A 20,425-nucleotide genomic window follows, 5' to 3' on the forward strand; every position below is an offset into this window, starting at 1 on the left:
TAATTGTTTCACTGTCTTCACCATTGTTTGCAGCCCGCTCCATTTCCCTATGCACAATTACCAAATTACTACTTTCAACATTAGTTAATTCATTACACGGTGGCGCTAACACACTGCTTTCGTCATCACTGTAATTTCTCAGTTTACTTTGGAGCCTAGTGTTATGTTTTCCACACTCTATAATTATGACGTATTTCACACGATACAAGAAAAGCACAATTTGAAGAGCAAAAATAAGAAAACACACTAACATAGCAATGAAAATAATATCTAGTTAATTGCAAGATCAGCTGCGAAATACTTGGTGCAAATCTACATGTATGGCACAACTGTTTTACTGTACAATAATAAAAAACACCACTACAAATGAAATTCTCTCTATAATTACGCGCTGGCAATAAACAATAGCTACACTAATTACACAAACTACAAGAAAAAATCAGAAGATTCCAGTGAGGTATCCTCGGCTAAGGGTCGACATATGAAACGTCCCCTTAGAAAAATTTATGATTTACTGTGCTGATAAAACTCTTACGCTATTTGATTTACAAACAGCTGAGCAAAATTGAACGTACTCAGACATTTCGCTCTTTACCTATTCTGATCAACACTAAACTGACACACAATATTTTTAGCGCAACGCATTCTGACTTTCAATAATCTCTACAAAAGAATGGCCCTGACTAACATTAACCTATACCTTTTTACAAATCACTTAGGTCACAAAATTCTTCGTTACTCGAACTACTGCAATACAGCGAGCGTCACTACTGCCAGCTAAATAAAAGATTCAAACTACTGAAGGCACTAACTACTGATAAGCATAGTTAGGAAGTGAAAGATTTTGATAGAGAACAAACAATGTATTTACCTTAATAGTGTTCAAAAGTCATAATATATATATATATAGCAGTTCATGACATCCAGTCTTACAAATTTACTGTCTCTGATGGACACTCGCCCAGATCATCCGCTCTCAAAACACCGCCATCTCTCTCGCCACGTCCACCACTGCTGGCGGCTCACCTCCAACTGCGCAACGCTACGCGCTGGTAACAGCCAACTGCCCAACACTACAATAGCGAATATCACAACAATGCCAACCAGCCACAGACTGCACACTGCACAGCCAGTGATTTTCATACAGAACGATAAGTGCTTTACCAACATAAAAATCTAAACAGCCTACTTACAACATTATTCTGTGATTTATTCAGTTTTCAAATTTATACTGACTTTTTGATCAACCTGTACAGGAATGTTTGCAGAGTAACGAAGAGGTAAATAGTTTTAGCTCTGCAATACCGTACAGAAGGTAAATAGGCTGAAGAGGCATCATTTACACGACTGACGAACACACACATCCATTAAATAACTGCGCACTGAAGAGTTTAAAGTGGAACAGGCACATACAACTATCATATTCAAGACAGATGCCAGACTGAGATTCATTTAAATAATTCTTACTAAATGTGATCCAAACACGAATGAAATAGGTTACAACTTTCAGATTCGAGTGATCATTCAGTTTTACTCCATAGCCTGGGACATTTGTCAGAAAGGATTGACGAAAGAAATAGGAAATATCTGCCTTTCTTCACGAGTTTTATACTAAGCGCGAAAGTGTCAAGCAGTTGCTCATCACATTCCGGTGGCAGATGCAGAAAGAGAGGCAATGTTCACTGCGATGTAGGTTACTGTTAAAATTTTAGAGCGTACGTTAGGTGAAGGAGCATCCAAAAGATCTTGAACGTAAAGCAGTTTATATGGAAGCTTCCGTTCGAAGCCCGTACGGTCCGGAATCGATATGGTAAATAGACAAAATCTCCGTTAGCTTTGAGGCAATCATCCATCCGACCAATCAAGTTGAAGATACCCGTTTGGTAAAACACCGTGTCCGGCTGTGAGAAGTGGTCTGTAACTGTCATCTGCCCATTTTTGTGTCACAGGAATCCTCGAATAGTTCAAAGGGACCGAAAATATGATAATCGCATATGGAGAAATCAAACTACAGAGCGGATGCTTGAATGTCTCCCACCTGAACTGGACTAACTTCTGTGTTACGACATTCCGATAAGAAGACGTCCGTTATCATGAGACAGCAGCACCCTTTGTCGCAGTGGATTTCGACAGACATGCCAACCCGTACACATTCTTCATTTTCCGGTGGATGTCTACCTTTGGTAGTCCTTCGGCAGCCAAGGAAAGAATAACAGTGCACTGGGGCTGATTGGCCGCATTTGGTAATAGCGTCGCCAAAGTTTATGTTTCCGCATTTATCGTACGCACGTCGGGATGACATGCATGCCATACTAATCTCCCGCCTCCATGACGGTGGTTATATGCCCACACGGGTGTCGCACTACGTTGTACATACACTGCAGCAATGTCCTCACGCAAAAACATTTTGATCGCTCGTTAGTGAAAGTGGGAGGTGACTGTTGTACACACACTACCATCCATACGCAGTTTCAGGGGGCCTATGGTGGGCAGATGCAGATCTACATGTAAATGTGGATGTCAAATGGAGTTATACATACCAGGTGATCAAAAAGTCAGTACAAATTTGAAAACTGAATAAATCACGGAATAATGTAGATAGGGAGGTACAAATTTACATACATGCTTGGAATGCCATTGGGTTTTATTAGAACCAAAAAAATACAAACGTTCAAAAAATGTCCGACAGATGGCGCTTCATCCGATCAGAATAGCAATAATTAGCATAACAAAGTAAGACAAAGCAAAGATGTTGTTCTTTACAGGAAATGCTCTATATGTCGACCATCATTCCTCAACAATAGCTGTAGTCGAGGAATAATGTTATTAACATCACTGTAAAGCATGTCCGGAGCTATGGTGAGTCATTGGTGTCGGACGTTGTGTTTCCGCGACCCCAGAGATGTAGGACGATCACGATATACTTGCGACTTCAGGTAACTTCAAAGCCAATAATCGCACGGACTGAGGTCTGAATACCTGGGAGGCCAAGCATGATGAAAGTGGCGTCCAAGCACACGATCATCACCAAACGACGCGCGCAAGAGATCATTCGCACGTCTAGCAATACTTTGCTTTTCTTTGGTTCTAATAAAACCCCATGTAATTCCAAGCATGTATGTCAATTTTCACCTATCTACATTATTCCGTGGTTTATTTATTTTTCAAATTTATACTGACTTTTTGATCACCCGGTACATTGTTTTCATGGCCAGTACATCCTCAACACGCATCGTGGCACTCTGAATACCTCGCAAGAATTAAATGGCATAATTATTTTTTTGTTTATCTGCACGATTACTGAAACACGTAAATGAAAAATAGGAACTTAATTTTTTGAGGTTCTCATCACCCAACTGTTAGTGTGTTTATACGTCATGTATGCCTTTCTTTTTACTTCTCTTTGGACTCTATTGCAGTGGAGAACTAATGACGTTGTAGGGCGTAAGAGTGCCTTTCTCGCAGTTGGGCAAAAAATTTCGTATCCGTAACACTTTCGCTTTTATTGGATCTCACACTAAATTTTCGCGTGCAAGTGGCAGAGGCGACACGCGTTTAACCGGATTGTTTTCAGGCCTCGCAGTGAAGCTGCGCGGCTTAATTGGCGGCACGATTCTGTTTGGTGCCCCCACGGGCCCTCCGCCACCCCCTCCCCCCTCCAGAACGACTCCCCGGCGAGAAGGAAGAGGGAAAAACAGAGTGTGCCGCAGCGTCCCCGTGCATTACGGATTAATGCGGGATAACCCGGCAACCAAATTACTTTGCGCCCATTACAGCGCACCACCGGCGCATTTTATTTCGTCCCGCAGCGTTAATTACCGCGTGATTTACATCGCGAGAACACTCGTTCCGCCCACTCCATTTCGGGATTACGCGCCGTCATTTGTGACGAACCGCTGTGAGAACTTAGTCAGACCGGCTCTTCCTGCAGGCTGAGGTAATCGAACGGCACCGACCTTTTTTCACCCTGTGCTACTGGAAACAAGACACGGCGTTTGTCGAAAGCTGTGCTTAGTTATCAACAGGTGGAGTGTGTCAATGAAGTAGTAAAAAAGAATCGATGTGGCTGACAGAGTTCCTGTTCAACCGTGTAAACCAGTGGTCGTCAAACTTTATAGCTCAAGGGCCAGTACTAAATTATGATGTGGCACCTAGTCCGCATTTGTTCTTATTTTTAATTGGTAGCTCACATACAGTGAGGTGATCAGAGTCATGCGGTTAGGATATTCACAGATACAGATGCCAGTAATATCACGTACACAAGGTATAAAAGGGCAGAGCATTGGCAGACCTATTATTTGTATTCAGGTGATTCATGTGAAAAGGTTTCCGAGATATGGCCACACGACGAGCATTAATAGACACTGAACGCGTATTGATACTTGAAGTTAGACGCAAGGGACATTCTGTTTCAGAAATCGTAAGGGATTTCAGTATTCCGTGATACACAGCTTGCCGAGAATGCCAAATTTCAGGTATTATCTCTCACCACGGAAAACGCTAAGGCCGACTTCCTTCACTTAACGACCAAGCGCAGCAGCGTTTGAGTAGAGTTGTCAGTGCTAACAGACAAGCAACACTGCGCGAAGTAACCGCGGAAATCAATATGGAACGTACCATGAACGTACCCGTTAGGGCAGGACATTTGGCCTTAACGCGCTATGGCAGCAGGGGGTGACCGACGCCAGTGGCTTTGCTAACAACACGACATCGCCTGCAGCGCGTCTCCATGGGTTGTAGTTAAGTATAACATTCGGGTTGCATTCAAAAGGTACTGATAAAATCAATCAATCTTAAACAGAATAAGAAGCGAATTAATCTTGGGGAGTGGACAGGGCACATCTGCTCCAAATTTATAGTGCTGTCCTGCAGTGGACAGGACTATGGGTGCTCAGTATAGGGATCAGTGAGGCCTTGTTATTTGAAGACCATATCAGTTGGACCGTGGATCACTGGAAAACAGTGGCTCTGTCATATGAGTTCCGATTTCATTTGGTAAGAGCTAATGGTAGGTTTCGAGTATGGTGAAGACCGAAGTTATCGACCCAAGTTGTTAACAAGTCACTGTGCGATGTGATGGTGGCGCCATAAATTGACTTCACGTCCGTTCGTTACTAGATCTACTGTATATTATTATAAAATACAACTGATAGCCGTGGGCCACATGAACACTAGCTTCGGGCGGCGTACGACCCGTGGGCCGCGATTTGACAGTCACTGGTCTAAACGGAAAGAATTTTTCCCACGGACATGTGGGAAGCTTTTCTCAAAACTCCGTGCATGCTATGCCAGACAATCGTCTCAATAAACACTTGCAGGGGACACATACGGCGCTACAGGTCGTAAATTCTTTAGTTTATTACTGTACTGCCGGCATTGTAAACTGTTGCACCATGAAGGAATCAGTCCGATGGTTATTAATATATGTGATGTTCATTGACACATCAAATTATTAAACTGACATAGGGTTTGGAACTTATGTCCAGCGTCTAGATCAGCTTGAGGTGTGACACCTCACTGGCACCAATACATCCTTGTATTCGTTGTGTACGGAAACAGCCTCCGAATGTCGTGTTGAGGAACCTGACGAGGTGAGAGACACACCACCGTACTAGGCAAGGACCTAGTGGAGGTGGTTTGCCATTGCCTTCCTCCGACCGTGATGGGGATGAATGATGATGATGATGAAGGCGACACATCAACACCCAGTCATCTCGAGGCAGGAAAAATCCCTGACCCCGCCGGTAATCGAACCCGGGACCCCGTGTGCGGGAAGCGAGAACGCTACCGCAAAACCACGAGGTAATTATGTTCTGGTACAAAGCTATATGTGCACTAAGTTTAGGTTAAATTGCCTCATGCGTACGCTGGAACACATGCGCATATATAACTGAATACACTTCATGAGAAAAGCAGTGAAGCACCCAGTAAGTATGGCCGGGTTCCAGATTGACTTCGTATACGTAAACACCATCCGTGAATATGAAACTTGAGTAGAGACAGGTAGAATGGTTACCAGTACGCGTTAGTGTCGTTCGTGTTTAGTGTTATTACCAGGCTTGGTAAGGTATATAAGGGGAGCGAACAGCGTCAGATACTGAGTGATCACTGCGAACGACTCGGAGATAGCGCAGCCTAGTGAGACACGGCATTGTCAGTACATGACAGAGTTCGAAAGGAGCCTCATTGTATCTTCAGTTGATTGGCTGGTTTACTCGTGCAACATCCAGAATTTTTGGCCGAGCGGCTAAGTTCTAGGGGACTGATGACCACAGATGTTAAGTCCCATAGTGCTCAGAGCCATTTGAATCATTTTTGTACCTAAATAACCTTTCATACGCTCTCAACCCATGAAGGTTCATTTCGTCTCTTCCTTCCATTCTTGGCGCTTCGCTTTTTTCGTTAGGCAGTGTATGTGTAGATCAACTGTTGAAACTTATACAGTCCAACAATAATGACTTCAGTGGCGGCCATAAAATACAGGGAACTAAATCACAGTAGACCATTGGGCAGACGGCGCAATGCCGGCTTCTACGTATTGTCATGTGGTCCGTTGATGAGTGGGAGTGCTGGTACGAGGGCCAGAAAGACATGCGACGCAGTTGTAGAGAAGGGTGCAGAGAAAGACGTCGAGATCAACAGAGGGACGTGTGGGGCTCCGAGTGAGTGCGTGCCGAGCCGGGCCGCACTGAGGGCTCAGTTGTTGTGGTGTGTGTGTGTGGGGGGGGGGGGGGGGGGGGGCGGGGTGCCGCGGCCAGCCAGTGTTAGGCACGGCGCCGCCGCGTATCGACGGCAGCGGCGGCGTCAGGGGCGGCGGCTGAGCCCGCGCGGCGCAACCCGCCCCGCCTGAGTGCGGCCCTGCCCCAGCGAGCACTGACCTCCGCCACGGCCAGCGTACTGCCCCGGTAACAGAGGAGGCGTAAGAAGCTCTCTGACAGGCGCAGTGGCGGTTTGCGCGGCTGCCACGCACATCTACCTCGATCTGTCGTGCAACTGTGTTTTGTATTCTTCTCTACGGCCACTCTTCACTGTTGTCGCATAGTACCAAACTATTGTTTTCATTTGCAGCATTTGGCGCTTTTTTCAAGTACATATACATCCGAATTTACATGATTACTCTGCAGTTCACTTTTAAGTTCCTGGCAGAGGGTCCTTCGAACAACCTTTAGGCTACTTCCCTACCGTTTCACTCTCGAACAGTTCAAAGAAAACACAACACATAAATATTCTTGTGGAAGCTTTGATTTCTCTCATTTTATTGCCATTACCATTTCTCCCTGAGTAGGTGGGTGCCAACACAACTGTGGTGTGCATACTGTAAGACCTTCGGTACACACACCATCAGATTAATTGACTTGTCGCTCTAACGAAGTAGGCGAGTGTCAGCAATATGTCTCGTGGTCTTATCGTGGCGTGTTTATATTCTGCCGTAAGGTCAGACAATAGAAATGCCACTTGCACGCTTAGAGTAGCAGATTGACGGTGACGAACTTTAAACAGAACTTGATTAATTTTCACACACATTTATTAAAATAATAACAATCATAAACCTTACTTAACTTGATACTGGATGCTATTTACAATTCACAATCTGAAGTTCCTTCGGTCTTGGTACGCTAATCTTAGGCCGGCCGCGGTGGTCTAGCGGTTCTAGGCGCTAAGTCCGGAACCGCGTGACTGCTACGGTCGCAGGTTCGAATCCTGCCCTGGCATGAATGTGTGTGATGTCTTTAGGTTATTTAGGTTTAAGTAGTTCTAAGTTCTAGGGGACTGCTGACCACAGATGTTAAGTCCCATAGTGCTCAGAGCCATTTGAACGCTAATCTTATTCTCACATATCTCAGATACTTGACAAAGTGTCTATACGTTTATCGTCCTGGCTATGTACAGGAATATGGTAATCTTATTATGCACAGACTGAAACTTGACTATAGACTTGTACAGACAAATGTAGACTGGTGCAGATTAATGTAGACTAATGCAGACTGACTAATCGGAGGTTGTAATACCTCACGCATTCAGGTATCACTGGACGAGTGTGATCTGCGAGGAGGAATGGTTCTACGTTAGCAGCAGTCTCATTGACTGCGTTACATATTAATACGCGGATCGGCGGAAGCAGAATTTGATCCGTCTCTAAGACAGCGCCATCTCGTAGTGCGGAGACGGACGAGCGCTTCGTCTGCTCTGTTGCGCTTACCGGGGCGCGCTCTATTGGGAAAGTTGTGTAGGCGCTGACTACGCGGAACTATGTACACAACAACAATGTTTTTGTAGTGTCCTGTACGGTAGGGAAGCAAGGGAGAGGATGCTGTTACTGGTGGCCAGTATCCTCTCTCTACAACTCAAATGCACATGTGGATTAATACGGTTCATTGTTTACGTGACCTGGGTACCTAACTTTAATATAGTTCATGTTTTGTCACACAAGCTTACCTGTAATAGTCCTCTTGCAGACAATATCAGTATTCTTGGTATTACAAACTTTATTCTCGGTAAGTTCTCACTATCAACATCATCAACACTAACCTGGTCTCTACGCATGGTCGTGGCCTGCAGTGTGAACTGACAGACTCCAGCAGGAACTGTGAGTCAGTGGCGCCTTATGGTCAGGGGCGGCTGCCTAAGTACAGGGTGTTGATAAATGAATATCGGGGTTTTAACGCTTTATAATACTTATTACTTTAAACTTATAGTTATAAACGATATGTAAAATGAAAGAGCAACTCAAACAGTTTTACCAAGAACCTTACAAACGTTCAATGTCAGAATCATTTGTCACACGGCACACATCAAGTCTATAGCCGAGCGCTGGATACGCCGCAAGGGGCCCAGTGACAGGGCTTGCTTTGCGTGGCCTCCACGTACACCCGACCTAACGCTATGCGACTTTTTCCTCTGGGGCTTCATCAAGGATCGTGTGAACGTTCCTCCGCTACCAGCAAACCTCCCTGAATTAAGAAACCGTATTGAAGAAGCTGTTGCTACAATCACAGAAGACACACTTACCAACATTTGGAAAGAACTCGCCTATAGACTCGCCGGCCGCGGGGGTCTCGCGGTTCTAGGCGCGCAGTCCAGAACCGCGCGACTGCTACGGTCGCAGGTTCGAATCCTGCCTCGGGCATGGATGTGTGTGATGTCCTTAGGTTAGTTAGGTTTAATTAGTTCTAAGTTCTAGGGGACTGATGACCACAGCAGTTAAGTCCCATAGTGCTCAGAGCCATTTGAACCATTTTTGAAGAAATTATACAGCATCTAAATAATTTCTGCAGCAAACTACAAGGTGCATTTGAGAAGACTGGAGAACGATTTGCAAAAATAAAAGAAAGGAAAGTTACAAATTAAATAACTTTACTAAGCTTCAAAATAATCACCATTACCTACAACACGCTCCTGATATCGTTTGTAAAGCTGTTGGAAGGTGTCGGCAAACGCTTCTTGTGGAATCGCCGTAGCACAATGATCATGCCTTGTTGGATATCCGCATCATTACATGAGATGGAAACTACTGCTACTTATATGATTCGTAAACCAAGTCTGGCATGGTGTTCATCGTCTTCTCCACCTAAAAAAATTTTACTGACAGAATCAAAGATTAAGATTATGTTTACAGACCTTATCGACAGTAACGGCGTGATTCGTCATGAATGTTTCCCCGAGGAGGGAGCTGGGTAAGGTGACGAACATCATACTATTGTCTGTCATTTAGTCTCCAGATCGGATTGGTAGGACCAGCTCTCATCTTCTGCACATCGAAGACCCATGACGACGGTGCTTCAAGTGATAACAAGAGAAGCGTGCTGACAGTTTCCGATAGGCTTTACAATCGATGTCAGAAGTGTGTTGTAGCTAATGGTGGTTAAGCAGAAGTCCCGTAAAGGTATCTTGTTTGTAACTGTTATTTCCTTTATGTTCGGAGACCATTCACCGAACTTCTCAGAGGCAACTTGTACATCAAAGTACCACTTAGAACACCCAATGAAAATTACAATGAGGGGGTCCCAGGAATTAAAAATAAAAGCTATGATAGTAACATAGAATTGAAAAGCATGGGTGAAATATTTGAGCTTCACTGCATCTACAGGGTGTTACAAAAAGGTACGGCCAAACTTTCAGGAAACATTACTCACACACAAAGAAAGAAAATATGTTATGTGGACATGTGTCTGGAAACGCTTAATTTCCATGTTAGAGCTCGTTTTAGTTTCGTCAGTACTGTACTTCCTCGATTCACCGTCAGTTGGCCCAATTGAAGGAAGGTAATGTTGACTTCGGTGCTTGTGTTGACATGCGACTCATTGCTCTACAGTACTAGCATCAAACACATCAGTACGTAGCATCAACAGGTTAGTGTTCATCACGAAAGTGGCTTTGGAGTCAGTGCAATGTTTACAAATGCGGAGTTGGCAGATGCCTATTTGATATATGGGTTAGCAAGGGGCAATAGCCGTAGCGCGGTACGTTTTTATCGAGACAGATTTCCAGAACGAAGGTGTCCCGACAGGAAGGCGTTCGAAGCAATTGATCGGCGTCTTAGGGAGCATGGAACATTCCAGCGTATGACTCGCGACTGGGGAAGACCTAGAACGACGAGGTCACCTGCAATGGACGATGCAATTCTTCGTGCAGTTGACGATAACCCTAATGTCAGCGTCAGAGAAGTCGCTGCTGTACAAGGTAACGTTGTCCACGTCGCTGTGTGGAAAGTGCTACGGGAGAACCAGTTGTTTCCGTGTCATGTACAGCGTGTGCAGGCACTATCGGCACTGCTCTATCCACGGGTACACTTCAGCTAATGGTTCATCCAACAATGTGTCAATCCTCATTTCAGTGCAAATGATGAGGCTTCATTCCAACGTGATCAAATTGTAAATTTTCACAATCAACATGTGTGGGCTGACGAGAATCCGCACGCAGTTGTGCAATCACGTCATCAACACAGATTTTCTGTGAACGTTTGGGCAGGTATTGTTGGTGATGTCTTGATTGGGCCCCATGTTCTTCAACCTACGCTCAATGGAGCACGTTATCATGATTTCATACGGAATACTCTACCTGTGCTGCTAGAACATGTGCCTTTACAAGTACGACACGACATGTGGTTCGTGCACGATGGAGGTCCTGCACATTTCAGTCGAAGTGTTCGTACGCTTCTCAACAACAGATTCGGTGACCGATGGATTGGTAGGGGCGGACCAATTCCATGGCCTCCACGCTCTCCTGACCTCAACCCTCTTGACTTTCATTTATGTGGGGATTTGAAAGCTCTTGTCTACGCAACCCCGGTACCAAATGTAGAGACTCTTGGTGCTCGTATTGTGGACGGCTGTAATACAATACGCCATTCTCCAGGGCTGCATCAGCGCATCAGGGATTCCATGCGGTGGAGGGTGGATGTATTCTTGCTAACGGAAGACATTTTGAACATTTCCCGTAACAAAGTGTTTGAAGTCGCGCGGGTTCGTTCTGTTGCTGTGTCTTTCCATTCCATGATTCATGTGATTTGAAGAGAAGTAATAAAATGAGCTCTAAAATGGAAAGTAAGCGTTTCCGGACACATGTCCATATAACATATTTTCTTTCTTTGTGTGTGAGGAATGTTTTTTGACGGTTTGGCCGTACCTTTTTGTAACAGCCTGTAAATACAAAAAGACAACAACCGCACCATAAGAGACAAATCAAAGATAATCATTCTATACGGAAAAGGAAGTACTCATGGTTCCCATCAGTTCACACCGTGTTATATACATTGTCCCAGAGGAAGACGAAGACTGCAAGACAGACTTTACGATGACTTGGATAAAGAACTGAAGTTTCAGGCTTCAGCTGGCAGAGGACAGCAGGAGGTAGAGAGCCATGGAAACAGCGACTGAAGTTTTATTTGTTAGGTTAAGATTCAAGAGGCTGCACATTGTAAATATTAAATTAGCTAACAATAAAATACGCAATTAATAAGTTTTAATGTATTGTAATTTTTGGTAAGCCCTTGTGGGATAAAACTGCTGAGGTCATCGGTCCCTACTCTTACACAGAATTTAATCTAACTTAACCTAACTTACGCTAAGGACGACACACACACCCATGCGCGGGGGAGTACTCGAACCTCCGACGGAGGTAGCCAAGCGGACCGTGACATGACGCGTGTACTCCCTTGGCAGTGTTAACTGTAATCTGTTCGAATATAAGTTAAGCCAATAATAGTAAGGAGTCAAGGTTCTGACACAATTTTGAAATCCTTTCTCTGCCCACACCTAATTTCAGAATAGCCTGATCTCAAAGAAACATCCTGCTCTCGGAACAGGGTAGATTACTTCGAACAGCCGTAGGCGGTTCTTCAAGAATCCCCATAAGAAGAAATCCAGTTGGGGGGGGGGGGGGGGTAACGTGAGGGAATGTGGTGGCCAGGCAGTGGGTCCTCCGCACCCAATCCAGCGACTGGAAAATTTCGTATCAGGAAACTGTGGACAACCGTCAACCAACACGGCGATGATACTTGTTGTTGAAAGACGATGTCGGGTTACAATCTTGTATGTGAGGCTATATCAGACTGCTCCATCATCTCCAAATACACTGGCCCATTTACCGTGTTCACTGCAAAGAAGTATGGTCCAATAACCCTGTCGAGCAGTAGCCTGCACCCGACATCCAGTTTAGGGCTCTACAAACACCCTCAATAACAACATGCGGATGTTATGAGCACCAAACCCGAACATTATGCCGATTCCTCTTTCCTAATACATGAAAGATTGCCTTTTCTTAAAACACATATCATTCCAGGAAGATTCAAGTGAGTACCAACAGCAGCATACACATAGCATCAGATGCAGAATTTGCACTTTGTAAGCATACAAACGAAAATGCTGGTGGTGTACTACACGATGCAGTGTTGCTCGGTGTACATTAAATTGCCTAGATGCATGCTGAATTGACTCACGTGGGCTTAAGAAAATCACTTGTCTGGTGTCCTCCACCGACTCTTCCGAAACAAGATTTCTAGAAACTTACGGTAGCATTCCTTAAATGTTTTGACACCAGGTAAATAACTTTCACACAACTTACGACGATTTATTTGCACAGTAATCGCCAATTTCCTTCCTGGAAACCACATTACTGGTTACTCTCGCTGCTACGGAGTCACCATTTTCACTTCACGCGATCATGCTGCAATCAGGCAACAATAGTTGGTACGTCTGACGCTATAATTGAAATTCTTTCAATTGGCCTAGTGTATGGTGCAATTTTACCATCGTCTCTGCTGTAATTTTTTACTTAACAGTACCACATGTCGAATCCCTCAATGCACTGAAGTGCAGATGAACATCGATGGAAGTAAGGAGCTTTAAGCGAGGTTAGGTTAACACTACACCATTGCCCAAACATCAGAGAAAATCCCCTTCCAACCAACCAGGCCACGGATAAGTTTAACGTAACTTTGATAGTTGGGTTAAAATGGCTCTGAGCACTATGGGACTTAACACTTGAGGTCATCAGTCCCCTAGAACTTAGAACTACTTAAACCTAACTAACCTAAAGACATCACGCACACCCAAGCCCGAGGCAGGATTCGCACCTGCAACCGTAGCGGTCGCGCGGTTCCATACTGAAGCGCCTAGAACCGCTCGGCCACCGCGGCCGGCCCTAACTTTGATAGTTCTTGTGGAATCATTATCTTCGCAAAAGTATTTAGGTACTGCGCTAGTATTAATTGGGACAAATGAGTAAATACCTGCACATCTTCGCGTTCGTCGCTTATTGGCTGTCGTTCCATGGCGGTTGTTTCCTAGCAGGGCATTTAAGACTTGTACTTATGTGGGAAATTTTACTCTATTCGACATCCGCTGCCCCGCTTTAATCTTGGTGTCACGCTAGTTTTCTCCCCCCTTTACAGAAGAAGGATACTATAGTGAAATCAGTTCAGATTTTTTTCTTTAAAAAGTAGCAGTCACCACAGCGGGGTCATGTTGCGCTAAGGGGCAGAATGCTCAAATCTCCCTTCATTTTCTCACACGCACTTGGAAACGATAGTTTGTTTCTCTCTTCTCTGGAAGAGTTTCAATATATACAACAGGGTTCATGTGTCACCCTTTTACGTGTTTTGTTTTATATCGTTGTTGTTCTGTGCAGTTATTTCAAACGTTATCAATTACGAGTATCATGAGTCTCCTAAATGCACCAGAATTCGTGTTGCTCTGAAATATTGGCACTGCTTCTCGTTCTCTTACATGGGCCAGTCAATGTGATCTATGCAATGAAGAACCCTTCCAAATTTGAAATCAGATCTAAATTCCATTTTGATGACGAAAAAGCTCAGAGCTGTTGATATTAGTCTTTGAATTGTGCAGTATTCTGAACTCTTGTAAAAGTAAATATAGCTGTCAATAGCACTATTTTTTTAAAAATACTGGTGATGATAATGGTGGTAAGGTTTTGAGGCACACGATGGTCAGTGAGACGAATGTGGAGAAATATAAAATTACTCATATGAGACTTCAAAATAAAAACGTAAACTGTAATACACACACACAAAGCAAAAAAATGTCTCTGAGCACTATGGGACTTAACGTCTAAGGTCATCAGTCCCCTAGAACTTAGAACTACCTAAACCTAACTAACCAAAAGACATCATACCCATCCGTGCTCGAGGCAGGAATCGAACCTGCGACCGTAGCGGTCTCGTGGTTCCAGACTGTGGTGCCTAGAACCGCTCGGTCACCACCGCTGGCCACACAAAGCAACTAATACAACAGTACCACATCCAACACGAGGTACAGGAGGGAAAAGACAGTGGAAAGTATTAAGAGAGGCCAGGAGATACCTGCGCCTGGCTGAATGCTGGATGAAAAGGGTGTGTACCAGCCAGTCTGTGGCACACCAAAACTTCCAGCCGAAAAGCTTAAGCCAGAGTCCAGACGTATCACATGATTTTAAAACCTTCGCCACACTTGTCATTAGGGGAAATCGAGGGCAGATCCCCATGTTAGTTAGGTTTAAGTAGTTCTAAGTTCTCGGAGACTGATGACCTCACATGTTAAGTCCCATTGTGCTCAGAGCCATTTGAACCATTCCTCGCACGTTGACTTGCACACCACAGGCATAACAAAGCGGAGAGTCCTCGGGCTGGAGTAAACAGCCATGTATGTGGGAGCAGTGTCAAATGCGCAGGCGGGTCAGGGCCGTCTCATTGCCCCTGAGCGACCGGCTCGAGAGCCTCCATGGCCGGCCAGATGGCTTCGCCCACCGCAGCTTACTGCTCGTCACCGAGTGCCATTGCTCATCCCATAACTGCAGGGTCCTGCGGCCCACTATCTAAATGACAGCCTGCAAGGGAATGGCTGTTCCCTGGAGCCTCCTCTGCGGATTTGTCGGCTCGTTCATTCCCCGAAATTCCAATGTGCCCTAGCATCCAGCAGGTGATATCTTCTTACACTGCCGCTGTAGGTCGTAAAATTGGTCCAGAATGAGTTGCAACGATGTCTCTGCTGAGCACATGAGCCGCAAACAATTCTAGAGTACGGTGGGGATCGGAACGGATGAGAAATTGTTCGCCCTGAGGACGCCTCATCTGTTCCAGATGCCTTCAGGACAGTACGGAGCGCTGAAAGAAAACCGTATAGGTAAGGGCAAAGCGAAGGGGTTGAATAGAAGCATGCGTTACTATGAATGGACATCACATTGAGCATATTTTTATGCGCTTGCTCAGAAGTGCGGGTCAATTGTAATAGCAAGCATACTGCGTTAGAAGCTCTGCTGTTTCACAATAACAGAATAGTGTGATCTCATTTGTTTACTCATTTGTTTACTGCAGTCAGTCATTCATAATAGCATGTCCGACAGAACAGGCACAACACATATATAGCATGTCTGTAAGCTTGACTGCTATGATATCCTCAGTGTGGATGCACAATAGGATCCGGAACTCTTACGACAATAAAGGGAACGCTACGAGAAAATGAGGTAAATGGGCAGGGACGCTACTTGGTAATGTGTGGTAAGCTGAGAATTTGGGTCGCAATGAAAGCATTCTTGGGTAGCCGAAGCAGTTGAGGTAATGCTCACGTGGAGCAGAAAATCCGGGTTCGAGTCTTGGTTCGATGCAAATTTTCAGCTTTCGCCACTGAAATATTACAGTGTTCAGTTGTGGCTCATGTGAGTACCCATCACACACTGAAGAGCCAAGAAAACTGGTACACCTGCCTAATATCGTGTAGGTCCTCCGCGAGCAGAAGTCCTGCAATAAGATGTGACATGGATTGGACTAATGTCTGATGTACTGCTGGAGAGAGTTGACACCGTGAACGCTGTAGGGCTGTCCATAAATCCGTAAGAGTACAAGGGGGTGGAGATCTCTTCCCAACAGCATGTTGCAAGGCATCCCAGATATGCTCAATAATTTCATATCTGGGGAGTTCGGTGGCCAGCGGAAGTTATTAAACTCAGAAGAGCGTTCCTGCAACCACTCTGCAGCATTGCGGGACGTGTGGGGTGTCGCATTTTCCTGCTGAAATTGCCCAAATTTTGAAACATTTATGAACCAACTTTGCAGAATCTTAGGTGCCGCTTTGGATATGAGAGAGAACTTGAAGATTCTAGTTTGATCAACATAATTAACTAAATACATTAACAAATATAAGTAATATCGGATACGAGACATGATCTGTGACATTCGGTATGTAAGAGTAATAATTCATAACAACGATCTCCTCACGTTTTCCTGGTGTCGTGGTCAACTTCGTTTAGACACTGAGAGCTTATGCTTTATTTTTTATTTTATATATCATTCCGTATGTGAAATATTATTCCTTCCTTGCACATCGGTATCATTCCGTATGTGAAATGTGATTCTTTTCTTGGACATTGGTTTCGCATGTTGTCATTTTGTTTTACTCGGTTGCTTATAGGTACATCTTTGTGAAACATAAAAAATATATTCTATTTCAGTATACCATCACCCCAAGGATTTTAAACAGGCTACCACGTGGACTGAATTGAGGAGAAGGTGTTAGAACGATATTATGTGCAATACCAGTACCGCGTGAACAGGAAACGAACATAAAAAAAACACTACTATCAATTTCCTCTCGGTCACAATATCTGAATAAACAGATAAAGCGGATTCGAGTTATGGACTGGTGCATTTAATTTGTTTCCTGTTATCGTTTGTCTCAGTTATGCGTAGTTAAACGTTTATTCAACGAACGGACGGAATTAATCGGATTTTAAGCGGTACAGCGTGATCAATGTTATTACATTTTGCTTTTAACTTCCCTTGTGTGATTGGAAGAAAAATATAACGCTCTAGTTTTGCAATAACAGACTTCAAATTGGAGGAATATTTCAGGCCACATCGACTGACAGTTTAACCTGAAATGCGTACAGTGCCATCTTGACAGTTAAACTAATGTCATAACTTGAGGTATGTGAAGTTTGTATGGTACTTGAAAGTTAGTTTTCGAAATATTTCTGATCGCCCACCAAGAAAAAAGTTTCTAGAGCTGACTGTAAGGATACAACTTATTTTGGCTAAGGATAAAAGAATGCGTGCTTTCCAAGAGCAATGGTTTCCTAATTATAAATTAACTAAAAAATTCCGACACTTTCACATCATTCGTGTTTTAAAATTATTTCACTAGCAAGTTGTACAGAGGAGACAAATATAAACAGGAGGATAAAGTAAAATTAACTGATTTGTAGAAAGGAAGAACAAGTAAGCTAAGTTCTTATCTGCAGCTTCAAACAGAAACAAACGCGACGTACTGAAATCTTACTTGGAACCGTAGCCGTATCTTTAGGATAAAAAGCTATGTTTCTCGATCTGTTATTACAGCCAGACTCGTAATTTGCGAGACAAGGAAACAGGGAGATGAATAAATTTCGGTCACAAATAAAGGCTATAGTTTAATAACCCTTCGATATCGATATTAGGTGGAACTATGTTCCGTTTCAACAAGGATACGCAGATCTGATATGACTTTGCGGAAGGAACCATCCCAGCATTCTCCTTACGGAAACGACATAAAATTCAAATCAGACTGGTCTGACGAAGTTTTGAAACGAATAAAATCTGCTGACAAGTTTTACTGGCTATCGTCAAATAAACCAAGCAGCCTGTGTTATGCCTCTATTCAACAATGATCAAGCCAAATCTGCAGGCGGCTCTTTGTCATCACCCCAAAAACACACACACACACAAATTGTTGCAATACGGAGACACACAGATACATAGACAAAATGTTAATCCATGGTTCCTTTGCACATGTTCCCCCTCATGTGCAACGGAAATGCATGCATCACACGAGTGCTGACACGCGAAGTGTCCCACGAAACTTATTCGTTTCTTAACTAGTTTATAATAAGTATGTTGACAGTGTTATAAACTATCGATGCAGAAATTACTTTATGACAGACATGTCTACCAAAACGATAAAGCATCTGTCGTTGCTCACGTTCGCGGAAATAGAAACATGGTCAGAGCAGTAATATCGTAAACAAATATCACTACAGAACATCTTAAACACCGAAAGATCTTCTGCTGGATGTTCATAAATTTTTGATTCCGACAAAAAGTTTACAGCCGTGTTGCAACCAAGGATTAAACTTTAATAAATTCCTAGATTCTGTAGAGATCAAAGTACAGAAAAAGTTTAATGAGTTCATAAACAGATGGTACACACGACTTTCCTCTTGTAGGGTAAGTGGTGGGACATGAAGAAGATCCAACCACAGAATAAATAAAAACAATTGATTAATTTTGCCTCCTCCCCTCTAATGAACCGTGGACCTTGCCTAGTGGCCTGCGTGTCCCAACGTTGCTGATAGCCTTACCGTAGGTGTAACCACAAAGGAGGAATATTTTGGAGATAAAAGACTAACGCGTCGTTTCTGAGGAGGGGTAGCAACCTTCGAAATTATTGTGGGGGCAACAGTGTTGATGATTGACTGATCTGGCCTCGAAACATCAGGCAGCTTGTCGTTGTTGTGGCGGAACTGCGAACAGCACCAAGTGCTGTCATGCTACTATATTGTATGGCAGTATGAGTACAGTATTCCGGATGTTAACTAGTTCTCCACTCGGATATCCGTACCAGTATTACTCAGGGGGATGTTAGCGCCACAAACAAAACTGGCGTCGTAGAGGTCTGAGCGTGCAGTGTTGAGAGTTCCTTACTCGGGCAGATGGATTAGACAATTTGAAAAATAAACTAGATAGGTTGACGATAAATATTGTGGGAATCAGTGAAGCGCGCTGTCAGGAAGAACAGGGCTTCTGGTTAGGTCAGTATTTAGTTATCAATACAAAATCAAATAGGGGTATTGCAAGAGTAGATCTAATAATAATGAATAAGAAAACGGAAGCCCAGGTAAACAACTATAAACAACATTCTAACTCCTCCCGAACAGGCCATGAAGCCCCAACGGTACCGACCGGCCGCCGTGTCATCCTCAGCCCAAAGGCGTCACTGGATGTGGATATGGAGGGGCATGTGGTCAGCACACGGCTTTCCCGGTCGTATGTCAGTTTCCGGGACCGGAGCCGCTACTGCTCAATGAAGTAGCTGCTTAGTTTTCCTCACAAGGACTGAGTGCACCCCTCTGACCAACAGCACTCGGCAGACCGGATGGTCACCCATCCAAGTGCTAGCCCAGTCCGACAGCGCTTAACTTCCGCGATCTGACAGGAACCGGTGTTACCACTGTGGCAAGCCCTTTGGCATAAACAACATAGTGAACGTGTCACTGTAAGAACGACAGACTTGGAAGTCAGCACCCAACACCGTAGTACATGTTTGTATGCCACCTTGAGAATGGCCGGCCGTGTGGCCGAGCGGTTCTAGGCGCTACAGTCTGGAACCGCGCGACCGCTATGGTCGCAGGTTCGTATCCTGCCTCGGGCATCGATGTGTGTGATGTCCCCTAGAACTTAGGACTACTTAAACTTAACTAACCTAAGGACATCACACACATCCATGCCCGAGGCAGGATTCGAACCTGCGACCGTAGCGGTCACGCGGTTCCAGACTGAAGCGCCTAGAACCGCACGGCCACATCGGCAGTCGGAGAACGTGGACTGGGGAAAGAAATAAGAGAAAAAGCCACCAAGTGAATCTTGGACACAGCATAATTTAATAATAGCTAACGCTTGTCTTAAGAATCCTGAACGAAGGTTCTATACTTGGCAGAGACCTGCACACCCTAGCACTTTTCAGGATTATTGCTAACAGGGATTTCGATACCAGATTTTATTTTGTAAGATATTTTCAGGGGCAGATGTCAACTCTGACCGTAATTTACTGGTTACGAAATGCAGATTAAAACCTAAGAATTTGGAAGTGAGTAAAACATTGAGTAGGAACTTTGATGTACTCATAGTTTCAGAAGGATAGTTGGACGACATTGGACTTAAGAGGGAAGAGGAATACAGTAC

Source organism: Schistocerca gregaria, chromosome 2 (assembly GCF_023897955.1).
Source record: "Schistocerca gregaria isolate iqSchGreg1 chromosome 2, iqSchGreg1.2, whole genome shotgun sequence".
In the NCBI taxonomy this organism is placed as follows: domain Eukaryota; kingdom Metazoa; phylum Arthropoda; class Insecta; order Orthoptera; family Acrididae; genus Schistocerca; species Schistocerca gregaria.